The sequence below is a fragment of the Cupressus sempervirens genome, chromosome 5, assembly GCF_028749045.1.
Source record: "Cupressus sempervirens isolate cs-2001-9-10 chromosome 5, ASM2874904v1, whole genome shotgun sequence".
In the NCBI taxonomy this organism is placed as follows: Eukaryota; Viridiplantae; Streptophyta; class Pinopsida; order Cupressales; family Cupressaceae; genus Cupressus; species Cupressus sempervirens.
This window is the reverse complement of record NC_143122.1, coordinates 851,914,430-851,938,535: the sequence shown is the minus strand read 5'-3', so window position 1 is coordinate 851,938,535 and position 24,106 is coordinate 851,914,430.

Sequence of the window (24,106 nt, the reverse complement as noted above, 5' to 3'; positions counted from 1 at the left end):
CTTTATCTTCTCCAATCACTATTTTCTTTGAATTTGTAAGTCTCTCATACAACTCTTTAGGAATAACTTTCATCTAAGTGAACTTCTTTTCATTCAAGATCATATGCCTAATTACTATATTTTCTAACTGAAATCTATCAAAATTATTATACAAATCATAGAATTTGTTCAAATGTGAAATTTTTTGATCATGAATGATTACATAACTTATCTTTTCAATCTTAGGCTTCCATTGTTTCCTCTGCTTGCTGGCTAATTCTTCCTTTTTTTTTCTCTTTTACCATATATATCTCTACTAATTCTTCTTCCTCTTCCTTTGATTCCTTTGACTCAAATTTACACTCTACTACTTGTGTTCTCCTCCTTTATACTTTCATTATTGTTTTTGGTCTTTTTCCAAGTGCAGTGGAAAAATTCTTTACTCTTTTGTGTTTGGTAGCTTCAACTACTTCAATCTTGACTTCTTCTAACCTTCTAGACTTTCTTTTTCCTTTAGATATCTTAACATTAGTAATTCTTACCTCTTCTACTCCATCCATGTTGATCTGAACTAATGGCATAGACTATGGCCATATTGATGCAATTATTGCATATGTTGTAGATGATGCTTTAGTTACTAGTTTGCCTACACTAACTCCTTTTTCTAATGATGGAGTTGATAGCAAGGGTCATGTTGTTGCTAATGGTGGCACAAACATGATGTTTTCTTATCCAATTTGTTTCACTCCAGACACTATCTACCTTACTACAATAGATTCTTCTAGAGTCATTTCTACTTGCTCCATTATTTTCATCATCATACCTTACACTTTCCTCATGGAAGACTTCTCAAGTTTCACTTGATGAGACATCTACATGATTTCTTCATATGTGCCAAATCTATCAAGTTCTTCATATGGTTTAGAGTTAAGGATTTCCTTCACATATCCTTTGATTTTATTTTCAATAGCCTCATATCCAAGGGGATCAACATATAACATCCTAGGTCCAATTGCCTCAACATATGTGAAATGTGTTTCAACCATAAAACAAATTTCTTCCTTGTACTTGCTCATTACAGAGACTTGAACACTGAATCTTTATTTTACCTCGATTTGAAATGTTTTGATAATTAATTGGATGTATTTTATACAAATCAGTAATTTTATCTATTGTAGATTTATCACTATTATTCAATTCAGCAATTGACATAAAAGGAAACATTCTCATAAAACATATATTTAATCAAAGACCAAAACCTAGACTATCTATTTCTAATTTTCTTGATTATATCCAAGTTTTCTGTCAACCGCACTCTCAAGATTTCACAAAAATTGACTTTTGATTTCTCAACACAAATTTTATATGTTGCATGGAAAAATCTAGCTGCCATTTCATACTCTCTAGAAATAGAACAAATATTTGAAGTCATAATTCTACTCACAAACATTACATCATTCTATTTGGTCGTACTAAAAACTATTCAACTTCCATTATACTAAGATTTAGTTTTCTCAAGTATTGTTTTCTATACATAATTCTCATTTAGTCGAATGACGCCTTCATTAATCAAACATGTGACTTCATGAATCTGGTTGGCTTATATTTCAACTACATTGTTACCCATCCAAAAAATTCTACAATGAATTCTGCTCATAATGATCTTAGACCATTCCTCTTTGTTTAATTCATAATGAAATAGGTATTTAACTAATTCATTATCCCCTAGGTTCTCATAACCTAAATTAAATGAAATATCTTGATTATAAACATGGTAAATTTCTTTTGAGATTTTCCCTTTTTGTACAGTCTCAAACTTACTCATTTATCTACCAATGTCTTCCATGTATAACACATCATTAGGAATTTGTGAAAATTGGGTTGAAGGGTTATCTTCGAGGGTAGGATATGGTTAAAATTCATCTTGGGTCTAGGGATATCTTCCACATTGAGAATGATATACTTATTTATCTCAAATGATAAAGAAAAAATAAATTTTTTACAATACTAGCATTCACAAGATCATAAAATAGTTTGAGCCCTATAGAACTAGGGTTTTTTATTGCACACACTTCAAATTTTCTTCAAATCACTTAAATTCACTCTTAAATTTTCCTTATGTCACTCCTTAACTCTTCACACAAACAAATCGTACACACATATCCAATTTTGATCCTTAAATCCTTTCAAATTGACTTCTCCACACTAGTAAATTTTGGCAAATATGTGACTATGTGACTAAAACTGATCACATTCCACTATTTTTTTGCAACTTAAAACTATAGGTGACTAAATAAGTGACTAATTTGGTTGCCCTATAAATTCTGAAGATCAACCAAATAGAAATGACTAAATAAGTGATTGGATAATTAGTCACTAGTAATTAGTCACCTAAGAAAAAATAAAAAAATAAACTAACAAATAAATAATTAAATAAGTGATTGGATAATTAGTTACTAATAATTAGTCATTGTTACTTCCTCTCTTCACTTTCTCTAAGGTTTATTTATTAATAGATTAGGTTAATTTTATTTTTCATTACTCATTCACGGTCTTTGAACCTTCTCTTTTTTATACAAATTGTGGTTTCAGTTTGCATTGACTAGAATACAAGAAGCTTTGTTAAATGGCTTGGGAGATTTTATACACCATTTTATACTCTTGGATCAATATTGCAAATTGTTTCAATTTTCCTCTAAGATGTATATCGATAAATGAGTGGATAATTTATTTTTCCTTAATTTAGTTCTCTTCTATTTATTTTAGTCATTTGGATTCCCAATTGTTTATTCCAATATTCATAATTAAAAGAAGCAATAATTATAATAGTAAATAATATGACAACTTATAGGCAAGTGAAAATATATTTAACATGTAAATGCTTATTTTTAACAAAAATACATGAGAAAGTGGATATGCATTTTTATTATATTACATTTATAGAAGAAATAAGAGATTTTTAAATTATAGTCATTTATCTTTCAATAATTATTAATTTTTTCAATTTTAAAATTAATTTTTGTAAAATGTTAACATGTAACTCTATTATATTATTAGGCAAGAGCCTACAACGCATTGGTAAATTGCAAGCCTCTCATCAGAAAGTTCTGGGGTTCGAATCTACTTGCGATTAACACATAATAATAATTAATCTTAATAATAATAAAAAATAACCTAGGCTTCAGTCATTTACCTATCCAAAAAAAAAACTCTATTATATTATTAATTTATTTAATATTGTGTGAAATTATTTTGTTAAATTTTATAACATGTCATAATAGTGTAAATATAAATATTAAATATCAATTAAGTTAATCTATATTTCATTTTATCTAATATTTTAAAAAAATTCTTCAAAATATAGTTAAATTTTGTTAATTAATTATTTTTTATATGTTGAACAATTCAAGCCCAAGACCTCCCACATGAGAGGCTCACAAGTTGCCATTGTATTGTAAGCTCTTGCATTTGAATTTATTTTATTATTACATACTAGAAATTTAAAATTTATCAATAAAAATATACCTAAAAACTTTATAATAGTTTATAATTATATATATATATATAATTAAATTAACTTAGAACATAATAATAATAAGTTATAAACACTATCTTAAAAATTACTTGTTAGAGGCAGTCGATCTTGCTGGGAGAAAAAGTCAAAATAGTTGATATCTACAGTGTGTGCAAGTAATGGGTTATGGCATCCTGTGGAGCTAGGGGTATGACACGTGCATGCAAATATGTTGCATTGTAGATACTGCATCTAGAGAGAAGAATAAGATGTGAAAGGAGATGGAGAAAAAATAAGAGCACAAAGGAGGAATTGGTCTTAGAAGGGATTTTGGGGGCGAGTAAAGGAAGACCACACTTCATCAAGGTTATCTATTGTCTGATTTACTTCACTTTTTCATGCTTGAATTTTTTACATACAAATTTTGGTTAGAGTCCTATCTTTGTGGATTATATTTTTTTTGGAATAGAGTTCTCTGAAAATTTAAAACCCTCCTCTGCCATTTATGTCTTCTTGTCAATATGGAATGTAGCATTTTATTAGATTGACAGAGTTCGGTAGAGATCTAAACCAATGATAATAAACCCTTTTATCGAACACCTTTTTTGTTTTGAGTTTCTTCCACCCATAGGCGCTACTATTAATTGCAGACCAGTCAAATCACATGCCATTTTGGTGCTTTTGGAATTGTGTGCATCTCAACTGACTAAGGTTCAATGCCTACTACCTCATGTCACAATAGCTTCTCTCTCTTTCTCTTATATTTTTAGTAGCTATGATTTTTTCCTTATATGCCCAAGTACCTTTGGCCTATCCTTGTTGTAATGCCAACCTACATGGAAAACAATTTTTTTTTAAAAATGGGGAGCCTTTTCTATGACATCTAATCAAAATCCATATTTGACTATGCATTGATGGATGCCAATCCCATGTTTTAAAGCTCCCTAGTACATGTTATAGGATACAAGTGAATGTTGTAGAGTCTCGCATTCCACCAACTAAATTGATTTTTTCTTAAAAGTTTGCAAACACTCTTAAGAAAACTATTGTGTATAACCTGCAAGAATTGTGATCAATGAAATCTCATCCATTTCACAATTTTATTTTAAAAACTTCAATTCCTCATCATGACCCCCATTTTGTGCATAACCCTACAATCAATGAATTCCATTAAGCGATGATTTTGTGAGACATTTTTTCAAATAGTTCACATTCTTGGTGAATTCTTTGACATTTTACATACATATCTAATGTTGCACTTACAAGATCTCAAGAAATTGGAATTTTATTATGCTTATATGGGAATTTATAACCTATTCTATACCTATCATTTTGACATAGGCATATAGTATATTGGAGAAGTTGACCTTACCGAGTTGGATATCTATTTTGATAAGGGTCCATATTGTGAAATTTGCAACTTTAGCTGCATAGAACATCATAAGAGAAAAAAAAAAACAATATCTCTATATGAATAGAGCAACTAAAAAAAAATAGAGCAAAAAATTAAAAAATTGTATTACTATTTTCGACAGTGGTAAATACTTCAAAATTAAAGATTACAATTATTGGAAAGCATAAAACTAGTGCTAGAGTAAACTTCAGTTTAAGAGAAACACATCAACCAATTAACTAAGGTTGGGAATGGTGAAACTAGACATGTGGACTACCTTAGTTTGAGCATAAACTTTGTAATTTATTACACATAGTTTGGAGTAGTAAATTGGAGAACATAAATTCCCAAGTAATGATCCATGGTGATCCAAAAACAACTGCATGAGAAATACATGGAATAACATGTAGTTTGCATTAACAACTAACACTGCCCCTTAATGCTAACTACCCAACTTGATAAGAGACTAAGGAAAGAAACCCCCCCTCAAAATGAATGCTTCAAAGAGAAGAGAACTATGACATTAGAGTTTTTTTCACCCCAAGCAGCTTTTGGAGAAGCTAAAATCTCTGCTCAGTGAATGACTTTGTGAAGATGTCAGCAATCTGATGAGAAATAGGACAATACTATAAATTAATGGTGCCATCATGAATGAGATCTTGAATGAAGTGCATATGGATCTCAATGTGCTTTGTTCATTGTTACTGTATTGTATTTTGGTAAATCTTCAATATACTTTAATTGTCACACAAAATGATGGTCTATTGACACAATGAGATGCCCAACTCAGTGAGAAAATTTTGCAGCCAAATAGTCTGAGTGGTAGCATTAACAACACCACTATATTTAGCCTCCATGGATGAGAGAGCAATGGAAGATTTCTTTTTGCTTGACCAATAGATGGGACAAGAACCCAAATTGGGAACATAGCCTAAAGTGGACTTGCGATCAATATTAACACCAACCCAATCAGAGTTAGCATAGCTAATGAGATCCAAAGTGCATCCAATTGAATAATGAATCCCATAGCTAATAGTTCCTTGAACATAATGAAGGATAAACTTGGTAGCTTTCTAGTGTAGTTCATGAGGCTCTTGCATGTAACTAGAAACAATGCCCACTACATATGATATATCTAGACGAGAATGAGTGAGATAAAGAAGACTTCCCACAAGCTGGTAGAGTGTGCAATCAACCAATGGTGTATTTTTTCCATCTTCCAACTTGACCTCAGATAGAAAAGGTGTGGGTGATAGTTTACAATCACTCATGAGAAATTGAAACAAGATATCTCTTCCATACTTGGATTGAACAACTATAACATCTAATTCATTCTAACTAATCTCAAGACCAAGAAATAGATTGAGAAGGCCCATGTCTCTCAGAGCAAGGTATCATGTAAAGTTTCCTTGGTTGCCACAATTATTGAGCATGAATCACCTATGATTAGTAGATCATCTACATAGAGTGCTATGAGAAACAAAGAGTCATATGTTCTCAACATATAAACACTTGGATCAGATTTACATCTCATAAAATTTTGAGACAAAAGATAAGAATTCATTTTAGCATACCAAGCACGAGGTGCCTATTTGAGGCCCTAGAGTGATTTCTTGAGCTTGCATACTAGTGATTAATTATGTACATACCCTTGTGGCTACTCCATGTAGATCTCCTCCTCAAGATCTCCTTGAAGAAAAGCATTTTTTACATCAATGTGATGAATCTCCCACCTTTTTGTTGCTGCAATGGCTACAATCAATCAAATGGAATCCCTTTTTTACATAGGAGCAAAAGTCTCATCATAATCAATGCCTTGAAATTGCTAAAAACCTTTGGCTACTAACCTTGCTTTGTATCTCCTCACTTGACCATTTTCTGATTTCTTTGTTTGATAGATCCACTTGCACCTAACAAGCTTGCGATTAGATGGAAGTGGAACCAACTCCCAAGTTTGGTTTACAATAAGAGAATTATACTCCTCATCCATGGTAGCATCCCAATGAGGATTCCTTGTAGCTTCTACATAAGTTTGAGTATTCGACACTTGAAGAAGATAAACATGCATTGGAATAATGGAATCGGTAGTTGAAAATGCATGAGGAGCATCATAAATATCAGCCAAGATTCGTGTTCTTTGTCTTCTCATAGGAGATGCTAAATCATCACTAGAATCCTAATTGAGACATGCATGTTCATCAGATTTAGATGAATCTAAAATCAAATTTGTGGTATCTCCATCATCCTCAAAATCTTTGGGAGGAAGAAGCATAGAAGTGGTAGCATGTTGCATTTGAGATGCTACCATGGAACTTTCATCAAAATATACACTCCTCTCAATGAAGAGTTGTTTTGTAGAATGATCTAGCAATCTATAACCCTTTGCACCATCTAGATAACCAACAAAGTTACATTCCATTCTTTGAGGCTCCAAAGCCTTCCTTTTACCAATAGAAATGTGAGCCCATGCACGAGATCCAAAAATGTGAAAATGAGTGATTGCTAGCTGTATACCTCTCCATGCTTCACAAGGAGTTTTTTCTTTAATAGATTTGTGAAAAGATCTCTTGTGTATGTATGAAGCACAGTTGATTACTTCAACCCACTATTTTGAGGGAAGTGACCTAGCATGCAACATGCAACTAGCCATCTCTATTAGAGATTGGTTCTTCCTCTCAACTACCCCATTTTGTTGTGGAGTATATGGAATTGCATCCTAAAACTATATTCCTACTTCATCACAAATATTTTGGACATCATTGTTGATGTACTCCCTCCCATTATTTCTGCGGAGGATCTTAACTAATTTTCTCGATTGTTTTTCTACAAGGGCTTTGAAAAGCTTGAGATTCTCAAACTCTTTAGGCTTGTATTTAATAAAGTATACTCATGTGTACCTTGAGTAATCATCAATGAATGTAAGGACATATCTGGCTTTCTTCATGGAAGGCTCAGGAAAAGGACCCATTAAATCACTGTGAATAAGCTCTAGAGGAGAGGTGTCTCTCCATGAGATTCCCATGGGAAACTTTTCTTCTAGATGTTTTCCAAGAGCGCAACCTTCACATACTCCATTAGAGAATTCCATGGTAGGCAAGGCTTTTACCATCCCCTAATTGCTAAGCTACTGCATGTATCTAAAATTCAGATGTGCAAATCTTTCATGCCAAATTCTAGTTTCATCATTTGCATGTGTTAGAAGTAAAGTAGAATTTGATTTGGGAAAAAAATTAGAGAAAGTGTACAAATGAGATTGATGATTCACCTTACCAACAAAATTTTTGGAGTTGTCTTGCATGTCATAGATCATGCCTAAATCTGGTGTGAATTCAACTCTCCTCCTGCTTCTAATATGTGTCATTTGATATGTATAGAACATAAATTTACAAAAAAAATTGGGATATGCAAGACATTCTCAAAACTTCCAATTCCAAGCTCTACCTTCCTAGTTCCAGTCGCTTCTATAGGAGATCCATCTCCCGTGAGAATAGGAGAACCAAAATATGGTTTCAAAGATGAAAGAGCATCTTTTGTGGCTGCCATGGGGTGTGAAGCTCTAGATTCTATGATCCATGTATTTGAGGAAGAATGAATAACTATCAATGCATGAGCATTGCCTTTGGTTTTTGGTGCACTTTCTTTATACTTCTTGGAACTCTTAGGAGTAAGACCATGAAGATTATGCTATTGAAGTGTCTGCACCATGAGATCAATGGTCTTCTTCATGCATGATGATTCTGGATGATACCCATAGTTGCAATAGGTGCACTTTGATTTTCCCTTTGTGACCTTTTCTTTTGAGCTTGTAGACCCATCTAAAGGTTTTGGATTACCTTCCTTTTTTGGATCTAAATCCTTCTTCCATTTTCCTTTGGATTGCTAATTGGATTTAGAGTTATTCTTCCTTTTTGTATGTACAATGAGTGCATGAGCTTTGGGATTCTTCAAAGTACCCATCTTAATAAGCTTATCTTGCTCATTTATTAGAGACTCAATGAAGGCATTGAGTGTGGGCATCATCCAATTTTCTCTTGTTGTGAGTCTGATTGTGTGGAAAGAAGAAAAAAATACTGCATATTCTAGACTAAATTTTGATAAAATGGAAAGAATTAACTTACTTTCTTCATTGGACTTATCATTACCACATCCTTTCATCTAAAGCAACAAAGCTTTGAACTTTGAGAAGTAATATTGGATATTGTCCAAATTCCTTGGATATAATGAGATGAGCTCATTTTCAAGTATATGACCCCACATTTTTTCTTGCTTTCTGAATAGGGTCTCCAAGGTATTCCAAACTTGGCTTGGAGTTGTGCATGCCTCAAGATGGAATAACAATTCTTGAGATATGGACAAGCACAGTAGACAAAATGCTTCATCCATATAGTTGAGGTATTTAGATTTCTTTATTGCTGAATTGGGTTCAACCTTTGTATTCTTAACTATTCAATAGAGGCCTTTACTTTGAAGCTGAAGTAAAATTTTAGGCTTCCAATCAGAGTAGTTGTATGGTGTGAGAATAACAGAGGCTAGATATTCCATTTTCAGTTCTAATTTTCTATACCTGCAACAGAGAAAATTGTATTTTTCCTTTCTTTCAACTAAGCTCTTATACCATATGAAATTTTCAGCTTTAGCTATATAGAACATCAAAAGAGAAAAAAATAACAATATCTCTATATGAATAGAGCAACAGATTAAAAACTTACATTACTATTTTTGATAGCAGCAAAATTAAAGATTACAATTATTGGAAAGCATAAAACTACTGCTAAAATAAATTCAAGTTTAACCAACACATTAGATAGTTAACTAAGGTTGGGAATGGTAAAACTGGACGTGTGGACTACCTTAGTTTGAGCATAAACTTTGGAATTTAATATGCATAGTTCGGAGAAGTAAACTGGAGCACATAAATTCCCAAGCAGTGATCCATGGTGATCCAAAAATAATGGCATGAGAAATACATGGAAGAACATGTAGTTTGCATTAACCACTAACACATATATCTATTCACAAGTATTATCAATAGGGAGCTAAATTTGAAAATTGGCCAAGTCCCTTCCTATCTAAGCTTGGATAGATAAGGTAACACATTATTTGTTATAAATGCCTTGCAAGATTTTGGTTATTATAAAAATCACTTTTAAAAAATAAGAAAACCTTCTCCCAAGGTAAGAACATTTTATTTAAGCCACTACACTAGTTGAAAAACTATACCACATTGTCCAGATTGTGGCAAATGAAATCATTATAGTATGTTTTACATACGAGTTATCTAACTTATGGAAAAATTGTTGATTTGACCAATCACCTCATTTTTTAATCATCTCTGTCTAGCATTGACATCGATTTGGGTCAAATGATTTGCATTTTCCACTAAGAATGTGTGATTAATAAAATCCCTTAAATAGTAAAAATGATAGAAGTGAATCATTCAACTATAGACAACTTCAGGAAAAATGCAATCTTCTATAAATGATCATTAAAATTTGTATACATATATTGTTGTTAAAGATCAAAGTGCTAAAAATAATATTCTATTGAATTGATTATGTTTTTTGTAAAACTAAATCTATTTTATGTTACCATAATTTGTCTTGAGGATAATACTACATTATTTAGTCACAAGAGTAAATTGTTAATTTCTCTTGATATCAAGAATATTTCTCCTCTTTTGTTGTGAATATTCTTCATAATTTGGTTGTACTTGGTTGACTGCCCACATTATTCAGGAATTTTTTGTTGCATCTTTTGTTTAGAATCCCAATCTTTTACACTTTGTATCTTCATATCCATGTTTCATTCCATATGTCTATCACATAGAGCATTATAGACTATAGTCCATGTACTTGTGAGTAGCATGAGTATGCCTAAAACATATACCAATTAAGTTACTGGTGGATCCATGTCTTATGTACTAATTGTACTTGTGGATAGCATGAGCATGCTTGTAGTGAATGCTAATTCACACATCAATGGATTCAAATCTCATAAACATCCAATAATTAGTACAAATAATGAGCTTGATTAATCCTCCTACCTAGTGGTAAAACATAAATCTTATCAAATGGTATGTTATATAAGTGGTAATGCTATAAGAATCAATTTTATGTTAGATGATGTAAAATAGTGTTTGAGGCTCCCAGGAAAATTTATGTATTTGGTATAATAAAGCAATGCAAGCTATAATAAACTAGTACATGATCTTAAGTATCATTCACAAAGAAATGAAGCTATAGACTCTATCAACCTAGCCTTAAGAATCATTCTTGAATTAGGAAAACAGTAAAAGAGGCTTCCTTTATAAAACAAACTGGACTTTAGTGGAAGATATTTCCTTTGTCTAAATATTTTTAATAAAGCATGATTAAAAAATAAGATAGTTTGATATAACTGGTTACCTATGCCATTCTCCCTGATTATTCTTGAATTCCATAGGTAGTTACATTTTTGGATTTTATTGTTCTACATTTAGTTTCTCATTACCTTCCCTTTCTTTCTTTAATAGAAAAAAATCTTGAAGACATACAGTTATCATACAAGTTGTATCAAGTATTGTGTGCCATTTTGTCCAGTTTTATCTTTTCTAATTGTAGGTGTTGCAGGGGCACCATGGCCAGAGGAACACTTAGGACACTTGATAGAGAAAAAGGATATTTCAAGCATAGTGGAGTTAAAATGTTTTTTGTATAAGGTCTTTAATTGATGTAACTTGGGCCAATAGAGCCCTAAAATGTAATACAATGCAATAAAGATGTAAAACTGCCTAAGTTGGAAAATAGGCCTACAATGGGGTAAAAGTGAGGTTTTTTTTATTTAATAGTTAAAATAGAGTGGTTGGATCATAATAAGGTATTTTGAATAAGATTAGATCAATATGAGTCATAAATGATGTAAGCTTGTCAAAGTTGACAACAAATTGTTAACTTGGCAACACAAAAATAGTAAATTAGTTTATACTTTAGAAGTCTTGGTTAGTTAAAGAGATTGTTATAGGTGGTAATTGGTCTTGAGAAACTAGAGGAATTTTATTTTGTGAAATCAAATTCAAATGGACAAAGGTTGTAAGGGAGAGTCACTAATATTCAATAAAAATAATTGTTTCTTGTCAAAACAGTGTTCTGGCCCATGAAATTAGTAATTTATTAAGAAGTTTCCATGGTTGATCAACTCATTCTTTCAAGGAAAAGATATATGAGATGCTAGGGTAGTGGGTTAATATTATTCTAGATTTGGTGGCTTTTGATTTCATTCAATGTTGTGAAAGTTATAAAAAATTGAATACAAACTGCTTTGAAACACCAACTAGGGTATGGACAAATAATAAAATGTGCCCATGAAATTGGTAATTTGCTAAGAAGTTTTCATGGTTGATCAGCTCATTCTTTCAAGGAAAAGATATATGAGATGCTAGGGAAGTGAGTTAATATTTTTCTAGATTTGGTGGCTTTTGATTTCATTCAATGTTTTGAAAGTTATAAGAAATTGAATACAAACTGCTTTGAAACACCAACTAGGGTATGGAAAAATAATAAAATGTAGTATTTTAATGATTTGGCATGAAGTTAGGCCTTATATTTGGTCAGTAGATAGGTAAGCTAATTTATTTTTCTATTCTAATAATTATATGAAGCAATTCAAATAATTGACATGGGATTGGACACAAGAAGTAACTATTAATAAGCATGTTGAAGGAATGATTGTCTCTAAATTTTCAGTCTCGGTATTGTTAGGAATAAGGTGTCTCAACCTTGGATAATTCTTATTCTTATTATTTTTTTTGTAAATGTATTTTTTCCAAATAATGTAATTAAGTGTGAGTTTACATGTCTAGTTGGCATGTTGATGCGTAACTCCACTTGCATGTGTCGACATCTTGAACTATGATAGATTCTTATGATGGATTCCTATGATGGATTCCTATGAAAAATTCCTATGATGGATTCCTATGACACATAAGAGCTATCATTTGAATATTTAATTGTGTGTAAGGAGATTATGAGTAAAAATGGTTATGATGGATTCCTATGATGCGTAAGAACTATCTTTGGAAGTTTTAATTATGTGTAAGGAAATCATGATTGAAACGGTTATGATAGATTCTTATGACACGCAAAAGCTATCTTTGGAAGATTCCCTAATAATGGAAAGTGCATTATATAACCTCTTTGAGAGCTATAGATAGTTGAGTGTGTGAGTAGTGAATTATTGTTAGCTACTGGATAAGTCTTCCATGTCCTGAAAGAGATTGCACTATAAGTGTGTTGTAACCTTTGAGTTGAAGATAATACAATGTGTAGGTTTTGGAGGGTTGGGGTTGTTTTACTAAAATATTTTCCCCACTGGCATATCTTTGTGTTTATGTTTTCTTTCTTTATGTATTTTTTGTATTTATGGTTGATTGCAATATTATTTTTTACATAATAATGAAATAGTAATTGTAAGGATTTTAAAAGAATTTGCACAATACTTTCCTTAAGAGATTAGTGTAGGAAGTTGTTTTCACACCTGATTTTCCTTACAAGTGGTATCAGAGCTTGATCAACTTTTGATCCTAGTTGTTTGGTAGGGTTTTTTGAGCTAATCTCAAGTTTGAGTGGGAGTTTTGTGTAGAGCATTATGAATCATATTTACAGATTGAGATGGCTAGTTCATCATATGGAGAAATGGAGGTAGAGAAATTTAATGTTAGTAATTTTGAGTTGTGGAGAATCAAGATGAAAAACTTGCTTGAAGATCATGATCTATGGGAAGTGACTTCACTTGATGTGAGACCCACAACAATATCTCAAGTAGATTGGGATCTCAAGGATTGGAAAGCTAAGGGTCTCATTAGACTCTGTCTAGCTGATTCAGTTCTCCTGAATGTTCTTGATGAGAAGACCACAAATAGTTTATGGACACGGCTTGGGTCAGTGTATCAGGTCAAATATTTGGTGAACAAGTTGTTCTCGAGGAAGAAGTTTTATTCTCTAAGAATGGAGGAAGGAGGATCTATTATAGATCATCTAAATGTTTTCAATTTACTGATTGCATAGTTGACATCATCTAGTGTCAAGATAGAGGAGGAGGATCGATGTATGACCCTATTGTGTTCATTTTCAAATTCATAGGACCATCCTGTGATGGCCTTTAGTCAATTTTAGAATGGATGATGTGGTGTCTTCACTGTTATTCAAGGAGACAAGGAGAATGTCATTAAATTTAGCTAAGGAAGCTCTTACTATTCATAGTAGATCCAACAACAGAGGTAAGCCAAATGAGAACAAGTCTAGAAATGGTAGATCCAAATCCCATGGAAAATCAAAGACTCCTAGAAAATTCAAGAAAAAATGATGGAACTATGACAAGATTGGGCACTTACATAAAGAATATAAAGAGCCAAAGAAGAAGAAGAAGCCTTAGATTCAGGATCATAAAAATCTCAAGAAGATGGCGATGCTTTCATTGTAGCCTTGGTAGTGCATGCATTTGATGATGTGTGGTTGATATACTCAGGTGCTTCCTTCCACATGACCTCTGATCAAAGCTGGTTCTCAAAGTATGAATTTTTTGATGGTAGAAAGGTGTACTTGGGTGATGATTCTCACCTAAAGATAGTTGGATGAGGATGGGTCACTATTAGATTCCCTAGTGGATGAGTAAAGGGGATCAATAGGGTAATTCACATCCCTAGTTTGTCATGAAACCTATTATCTATAAGTATGTTGAATGATGTATGTAATGCCCTGCCTAGAGATCCTTGCACAAAGAAGTGCATAGTACCATGCGAAGAAGTTCCTTCTCACACAAAGAAGTGTACAGGGCCGTGTGAAGACTTGCAACCAAAACACCTAGATTGGTGTAGGGTTTTTCACAAGGAAGTGCCAAACCATGTGAAGAAACCCAAGACACTACATGAAGACTTGCATCCTTGTGTGAGAAAGTACAATCTCACGTGAGATCTTAAATCAACATGCAAACACAAAACACAACAAAACACTAAGGAAACTATGAAACAAAGTTTCTCCACACTAGGGAGTACTAGATCCACATTTTGAAGCAATAACACTCAACATAAATAGAAAGACAAAAAGTTGGAACCTAACCATCTAATCAACATCAAAGGAAATAATAGAAAGAAACATCATAGTGTACAGAAAGGAACATCGCATTTAAACATTAATAACATTGCAATGAGCAAAACAACAAACTAAGAATGCAGTTCCTCCCAACCATCAATGGCATCATAAGACAATCATGGGCTCTAGCCATCCCCCCTGTGTAACATCTCAAGCCACTAATTAGATCATTGGTACTATCATAATAGGGATTTCACTACTAAAACATGCTACAACTTAAGCATAAGAAAATCTAACATGCTAATAATAAAGCATAAGATAATCCTACAAAGTAGATAACACCACTATCACATGCTAATCATCATAATAAGGAATGTGTCAAAACTAACATCATATAAACATGATAAAAAAACATCCCAATGAAAGCATAAATCATAAGAAAGCATACTCTAGAACCCAAAGTACCAAGTGAAAATATCTAGCAACGGTCATGCTAGAACAATAGACTATCTCTATACATCAGTCCCTAGTAGTGGTGAAGGTAGGTATGCCTCCCAAACACATGGCACCCATAGGTCCACACCCACCATGTTGATGGAGATAATGATCCAACCACAAACACATGCACAACAACAACCATGGCTAACACAGATGCCATACAGTATGATGATTGAATCCAAGACATAGACAATGCGTAAACTATAGGTCCCAGTTAGACATCTCAATGGGCTATTAAGTAGGGGTTGGCATCATGGAGAGTCACTTGGCATCAACAAGCCCAAGCTAAGATCATGTGGATTCAACATCCCTCAATGGAATGGCTTAGCACAAGCATTTTATTATCTTTTATTTTATTACCACCTAGTGTTTTCTTTAGTTATCACTTAATTAAAGATTCCTAACCTTCACCATACCCAGGGCATCATGATCACCAGGCCATGAGATAGAAGCCCCCTCCATATGCTACCCTACCCTACCCATGCTCATCCAATGATGAGTGCCCATAAGCATGCAAATTCCTAACCTATCCCAAAGCATCACAACTTTCAAAAGTACCACAGAAGATCGGGTCCCGCAGGTCACCCAACGGATGTACTCATGTGTGGCGTACCACCATCATGAACATAATAACAAAAGGACTAGATGAGAAAACAAACAAAAAGTCACTCAACTGAAAACATAATTCAGGATGACAGATACTACATGCATCCCAATGCAAAACCAAAATGCAATAAAGGTCCAACTAACATCCAAATAGATCATCCAAGCCTGTGACCAAATTCATGCCAAGAAAACCAGAGAAAACTAGGTGGCACACAAAATGAGGTAAAAACCCCAAAATTAGAAAAAATTTAAAAATAAAACCCATTTGGTATTTGGGTGCAAAAACTCCAAAAATCCAATAATATTTGGGTTCAGGCACCATATGCAAAAATGACCAACATAATGGTTCAAAAACCCAAAAACCCATCCCAAAAATAGGGAAAATGTTCATACTCATCCAACTAGGTAGAACTAGCAAATAGAAATGGAGGGGAACACTAGTTCTCAACCTCCTAACATATTGCTACAAGAAAAACAAGCTGAAATAGAATAAAAACACTAAAATAGGAAAGCCCTACCTGACAGAAAAAGGGAAAATACTGAAACCCACCAGATAAAATAGTTAACCCATCAAATCTATTGAAAGTGACAACAAAGAATAAACTCCCTGAGCCAAATCCAATGAGATTGACCTTGCGAAAAACCCACACTCACAGCTCCCAGAAAAAATAGAACAAGAATCCTACAAAAGAGGATTTCCAAAATAGCTCTCAAATTTCTATTTCTGAAAAGTGAGAAGTGAATAATGAATTTACTTTTTCAATACTTATTCACTTTTCGAGTGAATAGTTGATTAGGGTAAATAACCAATTGGAGTAGCTAGTCTTTGAATTAACACCAACAAAAATAGGTTATTATCTGTAATGGAAATTTACCTAAGTCAAAGCTGCCAAAAATTAAATCCGAAAATATTTAAAACCCAAAAACCAAAAATAATAGAAAATCACTTAACACTTTCGCAATAGAGCTAACTTCTAAATGCATAGACATGCTCACTCGTCTAATCACATAATGTAGATGAGTTTGGATTTACTAATCACCGAAAGGTTTAGATTTAAACAACTTTAAAATAAGGACACGTCAACCATATAGGGATGACATTGGTAAAATATGAATAGCTGAATCACTAACTCCATAGGCCACTACTAGGGATATAAATCCTATGCACTAAAACACATGATCAAGTGCAATTGCATATAATATAATAGCCAAAGTAATTAAAGCATTAATTAACTAATTAATCTATTTACATCACTCACGTTCGCATAAAGCATAAAGAGACAAGAATAAAGTAAATAACCATAGCATATGATCCATCACATCACATAATCCACAAATATGTCTATTAAGCCATGTAATTAGATAATCAGATATCATCATAGATCTATTGTCATCTCAAAATAGCATCAACATGCAAATATGATAAACTGAACAACATAGCAATATAGCATCTATGATACTAAAACAAAGTATAACATTCGACCCTCGGGTCATCTCAAGGTACAAATAATAATAATAAGAGTATCAAATATATATTGAACAAAATAGACAAGGTATAGACTACAAAAACAAGAGGCACTACAATGTAGGTTTGTAAGTTGTTTTTTCTAAAGATGAATGTAAGATGATGAGACGAGCTATGGTGTTTGCTAAGACTACTAGGAGAGGTACTCTATTTCAGCTTGATGCATGCATTTCTCAATTTAATAGTCCTTCTATTTCAAAGAATAGAGAAACTATCATTTCATCCCCACCATTTGAACAAGTAGTAAAGAAAACTATGGTTATTGGTTCTAATGGCAGTACAACATGTGTACCCAAGGGTGCAAACACATTGAACATAATGCTTCCTATAGAAAAGACAATGTTGTGGCATATGAGATTTGGCCACATTGGTGAGAAGGGTCTTAGAACCTTGAAGAACAAGAACCTCGTTGAGGAGTTAAATGATTTTAATCTCAAGTTTGACTTTTGCAAACATTATGTCTATAGTAAACAAAATTGTGTTCAATTTTACTTTAGTTCTCACAAATCCTCTAATGTTTTGGATCTTATTCATTTCGATGTATTTGGTCCTATAAAAGCTCTTTCAATCTCCATGTCTATATTTTTTGTATCTTCCATAGATGATTATAGTAGAAGGGCATGGATTTATTTCCTAAAAAGTAAGACACAAGTCTTTAGTCGATTGAAGGAATTTAAAGCCCTTGTAGAGAATCATACTAGTAAGAAGATTAAGTGTGTGAGAGCTGACAATGGTGGTGAGTTTTGCTTAGCAGAGTTCAAAAAAATCTATAAAGAACAAGGTATCAAGAAAGATATCTCCTTATACCCCACAACAAAATGGAGTTTCAAAAAGAATGAATAGGACACTAATGGAGAAGGCTAGGAGTATGCTTAGTGGAGGTGTGGTTTGGTAAGAAGCCTTCAATTAGACATCTTCATGTTTTTGGTTGTGAAGCTTGTGCACATGTTCCAAAGGAGAAAAGATCTAAGTTGGAAAACAAAGTTGTCAAATGTATTTTCATCAGATATAGAGTTGGTGTGAAAGGATACAAGCTTTGGGACCCTATGACTAGTAAGGTGTTGCATAATAGAAATGTCATTTTTAGAGAGCTAACATCTTCTCCTATTGTGCTATAACTAGATGAAAAAGAAAAGAAGGAAGATATTGTTCAGTTGCCTCCTACCCCTGAGAAGACTGAATAGAAAGACCATGTTGGGTCTAATGATGAGGAGAGCTCTAGTAGCTCTAATAGTTTAGAAGAAGAGGAAGAACAACCTCAACCTTAGCCCTTGAGAAGATCCAAAAGAGTAAGAAAGCAGCCATAAAGGTTTGGTTATTCTATGTTAGATTCCAATTGTGTCTTTTCTTTGATTACTAACACTAATGAGCCTAGATCTATGAAAGAGGCTTTGGATATGGAAGATACAAGTTCTTGGACTGAGGCCATGGATGATGAGATGGCTTCATTGGATAAAAATAAAACTTGAGACCTTGTACCTTTGCCTAAAAGACAAAAACCTATTGGTAGAAAATGGGTGTTCAAGAAGAAATTTTGTGCAAATGGCAATGTTGAAAGGTACAAAGCTAGATTGGTTGCGAAGGGGTATTCGCAGGTAGAGGGAATAGATTATGCTGAAATATTCTCTCCTATTGCAAAGTTGACATCCATTAGATTTTTGTTATCTCTTTCTACATCATATGATTTAGAGATAGAATGAATGGATGTGAAGAAAAATTTCCTTCATGGTGATTTTGACGAAGATATTTATATGTCACAGCTTGAGCACTACATTGTTAAAGGTAAAAAATATTTGGTTTACAGATTAAAGAAGTCATTGTATAGTTTGAAACAATATCCTAGGATGTGGTACCTCAAGTTTTATGCCTTTGTGTGGTCAATTGGATTTGTAAGATTGAAATTAGATCATTTTGTTTACTTTAAAGTTGAAAATGATTTCCTTCTTATAGTTGCATTATATGTTGATGATATGTTGCTATTTGGAAAGGGTAAGGGTATGATTTCTGATTTAAATCTTAGTCGTTAGCATAGTTTGAGATGAAAGATCTTGGGGCATCAAGGTACATCTTGGGTAAGGAAATCAATAGAGATAGGTCTAACAAAAAACTTTGGTTGAGTTAGAGTAAGTATGTGAAGGCTATGTTTGACAAGTTCAACATGGCAGATTGTAGACCTTTGTGTGTTCATATTTCTATGGGAACAAAGTTATTTGTAGATGATTTTCCAAAATCTCCTAGTGAGGTGGAGGACATGAGTAGAGTATCTTATGCTAGTGCAATTGGTAGTCTTATTTATTCTATGGTCTATACTAGATGAGACATTGTCCAAGTAGTGGGAGTTCTGAGCTAGTTTATGGTTAATCCTAGACGAGTACATTTGGATGCAATTAAGCCAATTTTTAGATATTTGAGGAGTACATTAGATTACTCCATTTTTTATCATGGTAACTTTTTAGAAGCTCTGCATTTAGTTTGTATTCATGGATTTGTGGATTCAAATTGGGTGGGTGATATTGACAATAGGAGATCCACCAGTGCTTATGTGTTCACTATGTTTGGTGGTACCATCAATTGGATGAGTAAGTTACAACCTGTGGTTTCTTTGTCCACTGCAGAAGTTGGGTACATGGCTGCTACTCATGCTTGTGAGGAATCAATTTGGAATAGGAGATTGTGTTCTAATATTGGTATTGATGCAGGACAAATTACTATTTTTTGCAACAGTCAAAGTGTTGTTTTCCTTGCAAAGAATCCAACTTTCCATGCTAGAACAAAGCACATTGATGTGCAATTTCACTTTGTGAGAGATATGGTGGAAGATGGAAAGGTAAATTTGAGGAAGGTAGATACTATAAAGAATTTTGAAGATGCATTGATGAAACCAGTGGGCACAGAGAAGTTTACATGGTGTTCAAAGTCTATGGGCCTTTTAGCCTATAGAAGTTAGTTCTTGTTATGTTCCTGTTGCTCTTACAAGGTGTTCGACAAGTGGGAGAATGTTAGAAATAAGGTGTCTCAACCTTGGATAATTTCTATTATTATTATTTTTTTTGTAAATGTATTTTTTGCAAATAATGTAACTAAGTGTGAGTGTACATGTCTAGTTGGCATGTTGATGTGTCACTCCACTTGCATATATCAACATCTTAAACTATGATGGATTCCTATGACACATAAGAGCTATCTTTGGAATATTTAATTGTGTGTAAGGAGATCATGACTAAAAATGGTTATGAAAAATTCCTATAACACATAAGAATTATCTTTGGAAGATATAATTATATGTAAGGAAATTATGACTGAAATGGTTATGATGGATTCCTATGATGCAGAAGAGCTATCTTTGGAAGATGCCCTAATAATGGAAAGAACATTATATAAGTACTTTGGGGGTTGTAGATAGTTGAGTGTGTGAGTAGTAAGTTGTTGGTTGCTATTGGATAAGTCTTCCATGTCCTGAAAGAGCTTGCACTACAAGTGTGTTGTAACCTTTGAGTTGAAGCTAATGCATTGTGTAGGTTTTGGAGGGGTGTGGTTGTTTTACCATAAGGTTTTTCCCCACTAGAATATCTTTGTGTTTGTGTTTTCCTTCTCTATATATTTTCTATATTCATGGTTGATTGCAATATTATTGTTTACATAATATTGAATATGTAATTGTAAGGATTTTAAAAGAATTTGCACAATACTTTCCTTAAGAAATTAGTGTAGGAAGTTTTTTCTACACCTGAGTTTGATTCCACCATTAGATTTTTCTAATTTTTTTATATGTTATTTGGGGTCTAATTGTCTCCATAATCAATGGTTGGATTGGAGAAATAAGGATGGGTTTTAAAGATATATACCTCTATGTATAGGTCTATCAAGAGGATAGTAAATAGGCAAGTTTGTTCTATTTAGTGAAATGGTGTTGTTTTAGTGGATCAAAGGTCTATGGAGGATGTGGGAAATTCTTTGGGAGTATTAAGATGGAATTAGAGGAGTGGCTCATTGAGTGGGAGTGTAAGGAGAACATGAATTGTTATGTTTTTGGCTATCTTAAATGGTATTGGTTGATTGTTATGTTTTAGGACAGTTTGAAATCCTTTTGTATTAAGATTTTAATATTGGGATATGGTAGACTATTTGAGAGTTGAGATAAGTGACTTTGAAATCTCCCATGTCTAAAGATAAGGGAATAAGATTTAAGTTATAGATCTAAATCTAGAGTCAAAGGTTTGGTAAAGGTATGTTGTGCAAGGACAATCACATAGAGGTAGTGTAATGATCATAGTGTGACCAAGAGGGCATATAGAATAGGGTGATGGTTGGTGTAATTGAGTAAAGGTGTAGAACCTAGTAGTTGAGAGAATGTTGAGTGACCATTATTAGGTCTATCATGTGGGTTGGTTTCAAGGATGTTGGTCTATTTGTGAGATTGATTAGGATACTTTCCAAGAATATTGATTGGAGACCACTTGCCTCTACATCAAGTGGTATAAAAAAAAAGGAAGTAGATCCTTGAAGGTAAGAGATTGAGGATATAGTAGTCATCATGGGTGAAGCTACAATGTATAACTAGAGGTATCCTATATTCAGAATAGAATGTAAATGCAAAGGTAAGATTTATAAGGTGGTTGTTTCAAGTGGTTCATTTGCAAATCCAGTTTCATTTGAATTGGTTAAAAAATTGGATCTACCAAGGATAACACATATTATTTCTTATAGAGTACATGGATTGGATGTTGAAGATTGGATTGATATGAAGGAGCAGGCCTATATTCCCTTCACTATTGGCTCATATAATGATGCCATTATGTGTGACATTGTACCTTTGAAGGATTACCTTATGATCCTTGGGAGATCTTGTCCATTTGAGATATGTACACTACATTATGGCATAAGGAACACCTACACTACCATAAAGGATGGAAATGAGATAAAATTAGTCCCATTGGAGGAGCACAAGAAAACTTGGAAGGTGTCAAGGAGCATTGGAATCTTTGAGAGAGTGAGATTCCTAAGAAAATAGGAAAAAGATAATATAGTTGAAGGAGTAGAAGATTGCTTGATGAAGAAGGGTGGTGCTTTAAAGAGAAAGCAACCATTGATAATGTATATTTGCATGTAGTTGAACCAGAGATCCTAGAGAAGGATGAAGGTAAATATGTGAAGACAAGTTTTCTTTTAGAAAGACAAGGAACTAAGGAGTAACAAATAAGTGATCAAGGAGAACCTAATGCCAAAATTTTTTTGAGAGTTGGAACAAAGATGCAAAGTAGAGATGTTGAAAATAAGAGAGAAATTCTTGGAAGGCTTGAAGGTGAGGAGATGATCTTGTTTAGGACTATTCTATGCCCATTGAAGATGAGACAAAAAATGGAACATAATAATTCCCCTAAAATAGTAGGGTGTGAGGCTTATATGATAGCCATCAAGGGAGATTTGGAGTGCCAAAAGGAATGACATAGAAGGGATGAGTTATTTGAGGTCTCAAGAGTTGAATGGACCAAAAAAAGATAAAGAGTTGAGGCTTTTGAATGAAGAGATGATGGGGAAGACCACAAGTTGGAATTTGAAGGTTAAGAGGAAGATAGTTTGGCCTATCAAGAGACTAGTTGAGAAGAGGAATTTGTTGAAGGGGGAACCTACTGGTGTAAAGTTTCTAGAGGATGGGTGTGAGGTGGTACAAGTTAGTGAAGATGACAAAGAGACAAGTCTACAAGGGCTTGAAAGAGAGATGGATTTGTGTGATGAGTTAGTATCCATAGAAGAAGAATGGAAAAGTAAACTTGGATAAGTGGAAGAGTGCCAAGGAAAATGGTGTAGAGATGGCATGTTTACAATGGTAATCTCAAAGGAAGAGACCAAAAGAGAAGGTGTAGTAGTGATTGGTTGTGAGGAGACAATGGAGTCTGATTTTTCTCCAAGCATGAAGGATTTTCAAGAGAAAATTAATAAGAAAAGGTATATAAGGATCCCACTGATAGACCAAATGGAGAATTTAATTCATGAATATGTTGCATTATTTTTTCTAATTCATTTCATGCAAATTTGTAGGACTATTATCTTGATGATGATGTATGTTACCTATGAGGATAGGTATAGTGATGACATGGGTACATGTCATGGGTATCATTGGATGGAAGAATGGTACAATGATCCCCCAAAGCAAGGAAGAGGAAAGGGGAACCCATGGGACTTGGATTCTTTTGTTCTTGGGAGTATGGTGTAGGGGCACCATGGCCAAAGAAGAACATCATGGAGGCTTGATAGAGAAAAAGGATATTTGAAGAATAATGGAGTCAAAATAACCTATAAGGTCTTTAATTTATGTAACTTGGGCCAATAGAGCCTAAAATGTAATACAATGCAATAAAGATGTAAAATTGCCTAAGTTGGAAAACAAGCCTTAAAGGGGCAAAGAGTGAGGTTTTGTCGGGTTAGTAGTTAAAATAAGGTGGTAGGATCATAATAAGGTATTTTGAATAATAATAGATCAATATGAGTCATACTTGATGTAAGGTTGCCAAAGTTGACAATTTGTT